This window comes from Euprymna scolopes, chromosome 43 (assembly GCF_053919585.1).
Source record: "Euprymna scolopes isolate OS-2025 chromosome 43, ASM5391958v1, whole genome shotgun sequence".
In the NCBI taxonomy this organism is placed as follows: Eukaryota; Metazoa; Mollusca; class Cephalopoda; order Sepiida; family Sepiolidae; genus Euprymna; species Euprymna scolopes.
In genome coordinates, this window is record NC_136524.1 from 725006 (window position 1) to 737109 (window position 12104).

A 12104-nucleotide genomic window follows, 5' to 3' on the forward strand; every position below is an offset into this window, starting at 1 on the left:
TTTGCAACATAGCAAACGCATAAAATCAAGGGAAATTACTGTATGAACGTAATCTAAGTTTTACTAGATTTAGCCGCATTTTTTAGCCTTTTTCCAACATTCCAATAGCCTAAATCTAAGTCTAAGTCTGTCTAAGCCCAAGTACAAGTCTGTCTAACCTTAGTCTAAGTCTAAGTCTAAGTCTAACCTTAGCCAAAGTCTAAGTCTAACCCTAAGTCCTAGTCTAACCCTTAGTCTTAGTCTAAGTCTAAGTCTAACCCTAAGTGGAAGTCTAACCCTTAGTCTTAGTTTAAGTATAAGTCTAAGTGTAACCCTAAGGCTTAGTCTTACCCTAAGTCTAAGTCTAAGCGTAAGACTGAGTCTAAGTATCACCCTAAGTCTAACGCTAAGTCAAAGTCTGACTCTAAGCCTAAGTCTAACCCTTAGTCTAAGTCAAACCCTAAGTCTTAGCCTATGTCTACTTCTGACCTAAAGTCTAAGTCTAACGCTAAGTCTAACCCTACACCCTAAACCTAACACTGACTATAAGTCTAAGTCTAAGTCTAACCCTGAGTCTAATGTTAACCCTTAGTCTAAGTCTTACCCTAAGTCCAAGTCTAAGTCTACCCTATTAAAATTACTGTATTAACTTAATCTAAGTCTTACTAGATTTAGCTGAATTTTTTAGCCTATTTACAACATAAAAATAGCATAAAATCAAGGAAAATAACTGTATCAACTTGATCTATGTCTTACTAGATGCAGCCGCTTTTTTAGCCTATTTCCAACATAAAAAGGGCATAAAATCCAGGAAAATTACTGTATTTACTTTATCTAAGTTATACTAGATTTAGCCGAATGTTTTAGTCTATTTCCAAGATAAAAATGGCATAAAATCAAGGAAAATTACTGTATAAACTTGATCTAAGTCTTTCTAGATTTAGCCGCATTTTCTAGCCTATTTCCAACATAAAAATCGCATAAAATCAAAGGAAATTACTGTATTAACTTAATCGTAGCCTTACTAGATTTTGCCGCATTTTTTAGTCTATTTCCAACATAAAAATGGAATAAAATCCAGGAAAATAACTGTATTAACTTAATCTAAGTCGTACTAGATTTAAGCGCATTTTTTAGTTTATTTTGAACATAAAAATAGCATAAAATCAAGGAAAATTACTGTATGAACTTAATCTTCGTCTTAGTAGATTTAGCCGCATTTTTTAGCCTGTTTTGAACAGAAAAAGGGCATAAAATAAAAGAAAATTACTGTATTAACTTTATCCAAGTCTTACTTTATTTAGCCGCATTTTTAGTCTATTTCCAACATAAAAATCCATAAAATCAAGGAAAATTACTGTATTAACTTAATCTAAGTCTTACTAGATTTAGCCGCATTTTTTAGCCTATTTCCAACATAAAAATAGCATAAAATCAAAAGAAATTACGTTATTAACTTAATCTAAGTCTTACTAGATTTAGCTGTATTTTCTTGCCTATTCCCAACATAAAAAGGGCATAAAATCAAAAGAAATTACTGTATTAACTTCATCTAAGTCTTACTTGATTTAGCCGAATTTTTTAGCCTATTTCCAACATTAAAATGGCATAAAATCAAGGGAAATAACTGTAAGTACTTAATCTTAGTCTTACTAGATTTAGACGCATTTTTTAACCTATTTCCAACATTAAAATGGCATAAAAACAAGGAAAATACTGTATTAACCTAATCTAAGTCTTACTAGATTTAGCTATATTTTTTAGTCTATTTCCAACATAAAAAGGCATTAAATCAAGGAAAATGACTGTATTTACTTAATCTAAGTCTTACTAGATTTAGAATCATGTTTTAATCTATTTCCAACATAAAATGGGCATAAAATCCAGGAAAATTACTGTATTAACTTAATTTAAGTCATACTAGATTTAGCTGAATTTTTTAGTCTATTTCCAAGATAAAAATGGCATAAAATTAAGGAAAATTACTGTATTAACTTGATCTAAGTCTTTCTAGATTTAGCCGCATTTTTAAGCCTATTTCCAACATAAAAATAGCATAAAATCAAGGGAAATTACTGTATTAACTTAATCGTAGTCTTACTTGATTTTGCCGCATTTTTTAGTCTAGTTCCGATATAAAAATGGCATAAAATCAAGGGAAATTACTGTATCAACTTGATCAATGTCTTACTAGATTTAGCCGCATTTTTTACCTGTTTCCAACATGAAAATTGCATAAAATCAAGGAAAGTACTGTATTAACTTAATCTTAGTCGTATTTTATTTAGCCGAATTGTAAAGCCTATTTCCAACACAAAAATGGCAGAAAATCAAAGTAAATTACTGTATTAACATAATCTAAGTCTTACTAGATTTAGCCGCATATTTTTGCCTATTTCCAACATAAAAATTGCATAAAATCAAAAGAAATGACTGTATTAACTTAATCTAAGTCTTACTAGATTTAGCCGAATTTTCTTGCCTATTCCCAACATAAAAAGGGCATAAAACTAAAAGAAATTACTGTATTAACTTATTCTAAGTCTCATTAGCCGCATTCTTTTCATCTATTTCCAACTTAAAAATGACATAAAATTAACGTAAAAACCTTTATTTACTTAATCTAAGTTTTACTAGATTTAGCCGCGTTTTTTAGACTATTTCCAACACAAAATGGCATAAAATAAAGGAAAATTACTGTATTAACATAATCTATGTCTTACTAGATTACGCCGCATTTTTTGCCTATTCTAACATAAAAATTGCATAAAATAAAGGAAAATTACTGTATTAACTTAATCTGAGTCTTACTAGATTTTGCCGCATTGTTTAGCCTATTTCCTACATAAAAAAGTGCATAAAATCAAGGAAAATTACTGTAATTACTTGATCTAAGTCTTCAGCTAAATCAAGTAAGACATAGATCAAGTTTATACAGTAATTTACCTTGATTTTATGCCATTTTTATGTTGGAAATAGGCTAAACAATTCAGCTAAATCAAGTAAGACTTAGATCAAGTTTATACAGTAATTTACCTTGATTTTATGCCATTTTTATGTTGGAAATAGGCTAAACAATTCAGCTAAATCAAGTAAGACATAGATCAAGTTTATACAGTAATTTACCTTGATTTTATGCCATTTTTATGTTGGAAATAGGCTAAACAATTCAGCTAAATCAAGTAAGACATAGATCAAGTTTATACAGTAATTTACCTTGATTTTATGCCATTTTTATGTTGGAAATAGGCTAAACAATTCAGCTAAATCAAGTAAGACTTAGATCAAGTTTATACAGTCATTTTCCTTGATTTTATGCCATTTTTATTTTGGAAATAGGCTAAACAATTCAGCTAAATCAAGTAAGACATAGATCAAGTTTATACAGTAATTTACCTTGATTTTATGCCATTTTTATGTTGGAAATAGGCTAAACAATTCAGCTAAATCAAGTAAGACATAGATCAAGTTTATACAGTAATTTACCTTGATTTTATGCCATTTTTATGTTGGGAATAGGCTAAACAATTCAGCTTAATCAAGTAAGACTTAGATCAAGTTTATACAGTAATTTACCTTGATTTTATGCCATTTTTATGTTGCAAATAGGCTAAAAATGCGGCTAAATCTAGTAAGACTTAGATTAAGTACATACAGTAATTTTCCTTGATTTTATGCCATTTTTATGTTGGAAATAGGCTACAAACTGCGGCGTAATCTAGTAAGATTTAGATTATGTTAATACAGTAATTTCCCTTGATTTTATGCCATTTTTGTGTTGGAAATAGGCTAAAGAAGTCGGGTTTATTTAATACGAGTTAGATTAAGTTAATACAGTAATTTTCCTTGATTTTATGCCATTTTTATATTGGAAATAGGCTAAAAATGCGGCTACATCTAGTTAGACGCAGATAAAGTTGATACAGTAATTTCCCTTAGGTTTATCCTATTTTTATGTTGAAAATAGGCTAAAAAATTCATCTAAATCAAGTAAGACTTAGATCAAGTTGATACAGTAATTTACCTTGATTTTATGCCATTTTTATGTTGGAAATAGGCTTAAAAATGAAGCAAAATAAACTAAGACTAAGATTAAGTTAATACAGATATTTTCCTTGATTTTGCCATTTTTATGTTGGAAATAGGTTAAAAACTTCGGCTAAATCAAGTAAGACTTAGATTAAATTAATACAGTTTTTTCCCTTGATTTTATGCTATTTTTATGTTGGAAATAGGCTAAAAACAAGTCGGCCACGACTAGTAACATTTTGATTAATATTATACAGGTATTAATCCTGTATTTAATGCTATGTTTATGTTGGAAATAGGCTAAAAAATGCGGCCTAATCTAGTAAGACTAAGGTTAAGTGATACAGTAATTTCTTTTGATTTTATGCAATTTTTGTGTTGGAAATAGGCTTAAAAATGCCGGTAAATCTAGTAAGACTTAGATCAAGTAATTACAGTAATTTTCCTTGATTTTATGCACTTTTTTATGTAGGAAATAGGCTAAACAATGCGGCAAAATCTAGTAAGACTCAGATTAAGTTAATACAGTAATTTTCCTTTATTTTATGCAATTTTTATGTTAGAATAGGCAAAAAATGCGGCGTAATCTAGTAAGACATAGATTATGTTAATACAGTAATTTTCCTTTATTTTATGCCATTTTGTGTTGGAAATAGTCTAAAAAACGCGGCTAAATCTAGTAAAACTTAGATTAAGTAAATAAAGGTTTTTACGTTAATTTTATGTCATTTTTAAGTTGGAAATAGATGAAAAGAATGCGGCTAATGAGACTTAGAATAAGTTAATACAGTAATTTCTTTTAGTTTTATGCCCTTTTTATGTTGGGAATAGGCAAGAAAATTCGGCTAAATCTAGTAAGACTTAGATTAAGTTAATACAGTCATTTCTTTTGATTTTATGCAATTTTTATGTTGGAAATAGGCAAAAATATGCGGCTAAATCTAGTAAGACTTAGATTATGTTAATACAGTAATTTACTTTGATTTTCTGCCATTTTTGTGTTGGAAATAGGCTTTACAATTCGGCTAAATAAAATACGACTAAGATTAAGTTAATACAGTACTTTCCTTGATTTTATGCAATTTTCATGTTGGAAACAGGTAAAAAATGCGGCTAAATCTAGTAAGACATTGATCAAGTTGATACAGTAATTTCCCTTGATTTTATGCCATTTTTATATCGGAACTAGACTAAAAAATGCGGCAAAATCAAGTAAGACTACGATTAAGTTAATACAGTAATTTCCCTTGATTTTATGCTATTTTTATGTTGGAAATAGGCTTAAAAATGCGGCTAAATCTAGAAAGACTTAGATCAAGTTAATACAGTAATTTTCCTTAATTTTATGCCATTTTTATCTTGGAAATAGACTAAAAAATTCAGCTAAATCTAGTATGACTTAAATTAAGTTAATACAGTAATTTTCCTGGATTTTATGCCCATTTTATGTTGGAAATAGATTAAAACATGATTCTAAATCTAGTAAGACTTAGATTAAGTAAATACAGTCATTTTCCTTGATTTAATGCCTTTTTATGTTGGAAATAGACTAAAAAATATAGCTAAATCTAGTAAGACTTAGATTAGGTTAATACAGTATTTTCCTTGTTTTTATGCCATTTTAATGTTGGAAATAGGTTAAAAAATGCGTCTAAATCTAGTAAGACTTAGATTAAGTACTTACAGTTATTTCCCTTGATTTTATGCCATTTTAATGTTGGAAATAGGCTAAAAAATTCGGCTAAATCAAGTAAGACTTAGATGAAGTTAATACAGTAATTTCTTTTGATTTTATGCCCTTTTTATGTTGGGAATAGGCAAGAAAATACAGCTAAATCTAGTAAGACTTAGATTAAGTTAATAACGTAATTTCTTTTGATTTTATGCTATTTTTATGTTGGAAATAGGCTAAAAAATGCGGCTAAATCTAGTAAGACTTAGATTAAGTTAATACAGTAATTTTCCTTGATTTTATGGATTTTTATGTTGGAAATAGACTAAAAAATGCGGCTAAATAAAGTAAGACTTGGATAAAGTTAATACAGTAATTTTCTTTTATTTTATGCCCTTTTTCTGTTCAAAACAGGCTAAAAAATGCGGCTAAATCTACTAAGACGAAGATTAAGTTCATACAGTAATTTTCCTTGATTTTATGCTATTTTTATGTTCAAAATAAACTAAAAAATGCGCTTAAATCTAGTACGACTTAGATTAAGTTAATACAGTTATTTTCCTGGATTTTATTCCATTTTTATGTTGGAAATAGACTAAAAAATGCGGCAAAATCTAGTAAGGCTACGATTAAGTTAATACAGTAATTTCCTTTGATTTTATGCGATTTTTATGTTGGAAATAGGCTAGAAAATGCGGCTAAATCTAGAAAGACTTAGATCAAGTTTATACAGTAATTTTCCTTGATTTTATGCCATTTTTATCTTGGAAATAGACTAAAACATTCGGCTAAATCTAGTATAACTTAGATAAAGTAAATACAGTAATTTTCCTGGATTTTATGCCCTTTTTATGTTGGAAATAGGCTAAAAAAGCGGCTGCATCTAGTAAGACATAGATCAAGTTGATACAGTTATTTTCCTTGATTTTATGCTATTTTTATGTTGTAAATAGGCTAAAAAATTCAGCTAAATCTAGTAAGACTTAGATTAAGTTAATACAGTAATTTTAATAGGGTAGACTTAGACTTGGACTTAGGGTAAGACTTAGACTAAGGGTTAACATTAGACTCAGGGTTAGACTTAGACTTAGACTTATAGTCAGTGTTAGGTTTAGGGTGTAGGGTTAGACTTAGCGTTAGACTTAGACTTTAGGTCAGAAGTAGACATAGGCTAAGACTTAGGGTTTGACTTAGACTAAGGGTTAGACTTAGGCTTAGAGTCAGACTTTGACTTAGCGTTAGACTTAGGGTGATACTTAGACTCAGTCTTACGCTTAGACTTAGACTTAGGGTAAGACTAAGCCTTAGGGTTACACTTAGACTTATACTTAAACTAAGACTAAGGGTTAGACTTCCACTTAGGGTTAGACTTAGACTTAGACTAAGACTAAGGGTTAGACTAGGACTTAGGGTTAGACTTAGACTTTGGCTAAGGTTAGACTTAGACTTAGACTTAGACTAAGGTTAGACAGACTTGTACTTGGGCTTAGACAGACTTAGACTTAGATTTAGGCTATTGGAATGTTGGAAAAAGGCTAAAAAATGCGGCTAAATCTAGTAAAACTTAGATTACGTTCATACAGTAATTTCCCTTGATTTTATGCGTTTGCTATGTTGCAAATAGGCTAAAAAATGCGGCTAAATCAAGTAAGACTTAGATTAAGTTAATACAGTAATTTCCCATGATTTTATGCCATTGTTATGTTGCAAATAGGCTATACTGTGCGGCTAAATCTAGTAAGACTTAGATTAAGTACATACAGTAATTTTCCTTGATTTTATGCCATTTTTATGTTGGAAATAGGCAAAAAAATGCGGCGTAATCTAGTAAGATTTAGATTATGTTAATACAGTAATTTCCCTTGATTTTATGCCATTTTTGTGTTGGAAATAGGCTAAAAAGTGCGGCTAAATTTAATACGAGTTAGATTAAGTTAATACAGTCATTTTCCTTGATTTTATGCCATTTTTATATTGGAAATAGGCTAAAAATGCGGCTACATCTAGTTAGACGCAGATCAAGTTGATACAGTAATTTCCCTTGAGTTTATGCCATTTTTCTTTTGGAAATAGGCTAAAACATTCAGCTAAATCTAGTAAGACTTAGATTAAGTTGATACAGTAATTTTCCTTGATTTTATGTCATTTTTATGTTGGAAATAGGTTAAAAACTTCGGCTAAATCAAGTAAGACTTAGATTAAGTTAATACAGTTAGTTCCTTTGATTTTATGCTATTTTTATGTTCGAAATAGGCTAAAAAAAGTCGGCCACAACTAGTAACACTTTGATTAATATAATACAGGTATTACTCTTGATTTAATGCTATGTTTATGTTGGAAATAGGCTAAAAAATGCGGCCTAATCTAGTAAGACTAAGGTTAAGTTAATACAGTATTTTTGTGTTGGAAAAAGGGTTTAAAATTCCGGTAAATCTAGTAAAACTCAGATCAAGTTAATACAGTAATTTTCCTTGATTTTATGCACTTTTTTATGTTTGAAATAGGCTAAAAAATTCGGCCAAATCTAGTAAGACTAAGATTAAGTTAATACAGTAATTTCCCTTGATTTTTTGCACTTTTTTATTGGGGATATAGGCTAAAAAATTAGGTAAAATCTATTAAGACTCAGATTAAGTAAATACAGTAATTACCCTTTATTTTATGCCATTTTTATGTTGGAATAGGCAAAAAATGCGGCGTAATCTAGTAAGACTTAGATTCTGTTAATACAGTAATTTTCCTTGATTTTATGCCATTTTTGTGTTGGAAATAGGCTAAAAAATGCGGCTAAATCTAGTAAGACTTAGATTAAGTTCATACAGTAATTTTCCTTGATTTTATGCCATTTTTGGAAATAGGCTAAAAAATTAAGTAAAATCTAGTAAGACTTAGATTAAGTTAATACAGTAATTTCCCTTGATTTTATGCCATGTTTATCTTGAAAATAGACTAAAAAATGCGGCTAAATCTAGAAAGATTAGCTCAAGTTAATACAGTAATTTTCCTTAATTTTATGCAATTTTTATCTTGGAAATAGACTAATAAATTCGGCTAAATCTAGTATAACTTAGATTAAGTTAATACAGTAATTTTACTAGATTTTATGCCATTTTATGTTGGAAATAGACTAAAACATTACGCTAAATCTAGTAAGACTTAGATTAAGTAAATACAGTAATTTTCCTTGATTTTATGCCTTTTTATGTTGGAAATAGGCAAACAAGTGCAACGTAATCTAGTAAGGTTAAGATTATGTTAATACACTAATTTCCCTTGATTTTATGCCATTTTTGTGTTGGAAATAGGCTAAAAAAGTCGGCTAAATTTATTACGAGTAAGATTAAGTTAACACAGTAATTTTCCTTGATTTTATGCCATTTTTATGTTGAAAATAGGCTAAAAAATGCGGCTACATCTAGTAAGACATAGATCAAATTGATACAGAAATTTCCGTTGATGTTATGCCATTTTTATGTTGGAAATAGGCTAAAATATTCAGCTAAATCTTGTAAGACTTAGATCAATTTGATACAGTAATTTATCTTGATTTTATGCCATTTTTATGTTGGAAATAAGCTTAAAAATAGAAGCAAAATCGACTAAGACTAAGATTAAGTAATTATAGATCTTTTTCTTGATTTACTGCCATTTTTATGTTGGAAATAGGTTAAAAATTCGACTAAATCAAGTAAGACTTAGATTAAGTTAATACAGTTAGTTCTCTTGATTTTATGCCATTTTTATGTTGGAAATAGGCTATAAAATGCAGCTAAATATAGTAAGACTTAGATTAAGCTCATACAGTAATTTACTTTGATTTTCTGCCATTTTTGTGTTGGAAATAGGCTAAAAAATCGGCTAAATTAAATACGACTAAGATTTAGTTAATACAGTATTTTCCTTGATTTTATGCAATTTTAAGTTGGAAACAGGTAAAAAAAATAGGGCTAAATCTAGTAAGACTTAGATCAAGTTGATACAGTAATTTTCCTAGATTTCATGCCATTTTTATATTGGAAATAGGCTAAAAAATTTAATAAAATCTAGTAACACTTAGATTAAGTTTATACAGTAATTTTCCTTGATTTTATGCCTTTTTACGTTGGAAATAGACTAAAAAATGCGGCTAAATCAAGTAAGACTAAGATTAAGTTAATACAGTAATTTTCCTTTATTAATGCCCTTTTTATGTTCAGAACAGGCTTAAAAATGCGGCTAAATCTACTAAGACTAAGATTAAGTTCATCCAGTAATTTTCCTTTATTTTATGCCCTTTTGATGTTGAAAATAAACTAAAAAATGCGGTTAAATCTAGTAAGACTTAGATTAAGTCATACAGTTATTTTCCTGGATTTTATGCCATTTTTATGTTGGCAATAGACTAAAAAATGCGGCTAAATCAAGTAAGACTTAGATTAAGTTAATACAGTAAATTTTCTTGATTTTATGCCCTTTTTATGTTGGAAATAGACTAAAAAATTCGGCAAAATCTAGTAAGGCAACGATTAAGTTAATACAGTAATTTCCCTTGATTTTATGCCATTTTTATCTTGGAAATAGACTAAAACATTCGGCTAAATCTAGTATCACTTACATTGGAAATAGACTAAAACATGACGCTAGTAAGACTTAGATTAAGTTAATGCAGTAATTTTCTTGATTTTATGCCCTTTTAATGTTGAAAATAGGCTCCAAAATTCTGCTAAATCTAGTAAGCCTTAGATCAAGTTTATACAGTAATTTTCCTTGATTGTATGCCCTTTTTGTGTTGGAAATTGACTAAAAAGTGTGGCTAAATCAAGTAAGACCTGGAGGTAGTTAATACAGTAATGTTCTTTGAATTATGTCCTTTTTCTCCTGAATATAGGCTGAAAACTGCGGCTAAATCTTGTAAGACTTTGATTAAGTTAATACAGTAATTTTCTTTGATTTAATGCCCTTTTTATGTTGGAAATAAGCTCAAAAATTCGGCTAAATCTAGTACGACTTAGATTAAGTTAATACAGTAATTTTCCTTTATTTTATGCCATTTCTATGTTGGAAATAGGATGAAAAAATTCGGCCTAATCTAGTAAGACGTAGAGTAAGTAATACAGTAATTCGTCTTGATTTTATGCCCTTTTTATGTTGGAAATAGGCTACAAAATGCGGCTAAATCTAGTAAGACTTAGATTAAGTTAATACAGTAATTTCCATTTATTTTATGCCCTTGTTATATTGAAAATAGGCTAAAAAATTCGGCTACATCTAGTCTGACTTAGATTAAGTTAATACAGTAATTTCCCTTGATTTTATGCCCTATTTATGTTTGAAATAGGCTAAAAAAATCGGCTAAATCTAGTAAGACAGATTAAGTTTATACAGTAATTTTCCTTTATTTTACGCCCTTTTGCTGTTGGAAACAGGCTACAAAATTCGGCTTAATCTAGTAAGACTTAGTTTAAGTGAATACGATTATTTTTTCTTTTATTTTATGCTATTTTTATGTTGAAAATAGGCTAAAAATGCTGATAAATCTAGTAAACTTAGATTACGTTAATAGAGTCATTTTCTTTGATTTTATGCCCTTTTTATGTTGGAAATAGACTAAAAATGCGGCTAAATATAGTAAGTCCTAGATTAAGTTGATATATCAAGACTTACGGTAAGAGTTAAGGTTGGGGTTAGGGTTAGACTTACGGTTTAGGTTAGCGGTAGACTGAGACTGAGGGTTAGACTTAGACTTAGGGTTAGACTTAGACTTAGGGTAAGAGTTAGACTAAGGGTTAGAGTTAGAATTAAGGTAAGACTTAGGGTAAGACTTAGACTTAGAGTTAGGGTAAGACGTAGACTTAGTGTTAGACTATGACTTAGGGTTACACTTAGACTTAAAATTAGACAGGGTAAGATTAGCCTTAGGGTTAGACTTAGATTTAGACTTAGACTAAGACTTAGATTTAGACTTAGACTAAGACTTAGATTTAGACTTAGACTAAGATTTAGATTAAGTTCATACAGTAATTTCCCTATCATTTGTGCCATTTTTATGTTGGAAATAGGCTAAAAGTGCGGCTTAATCAAGTAAGACTTACATTAAGTTCATACAGTATTTTCCCTTGATTTTATGCAATTTGAATGTTGGAAATAGGCTAAAATATGTTTCTTAATCTAGTAAGACTTAGATTAAGTTCATACAGTTATTTGCCTTGATTTTATGCCTTTTTTGTTGGAAATAGGCTAAAAAGTGCGGCTGAATTTAGTAAGATTAGATTAAGTTCATACAGTAATTTCCCTTGATTTTATGTCATTTGTATGGTGGAAATAGGCTAAAAAGTGCGGCTAAATCTAGTAAGACTTAAATTAAGTTCATACAGTAATTTCCCTTGATTTTATGCCATTTTTATGTTGGAAATAGGCTTTATTGGAAACAGGCTTTAATATGCGG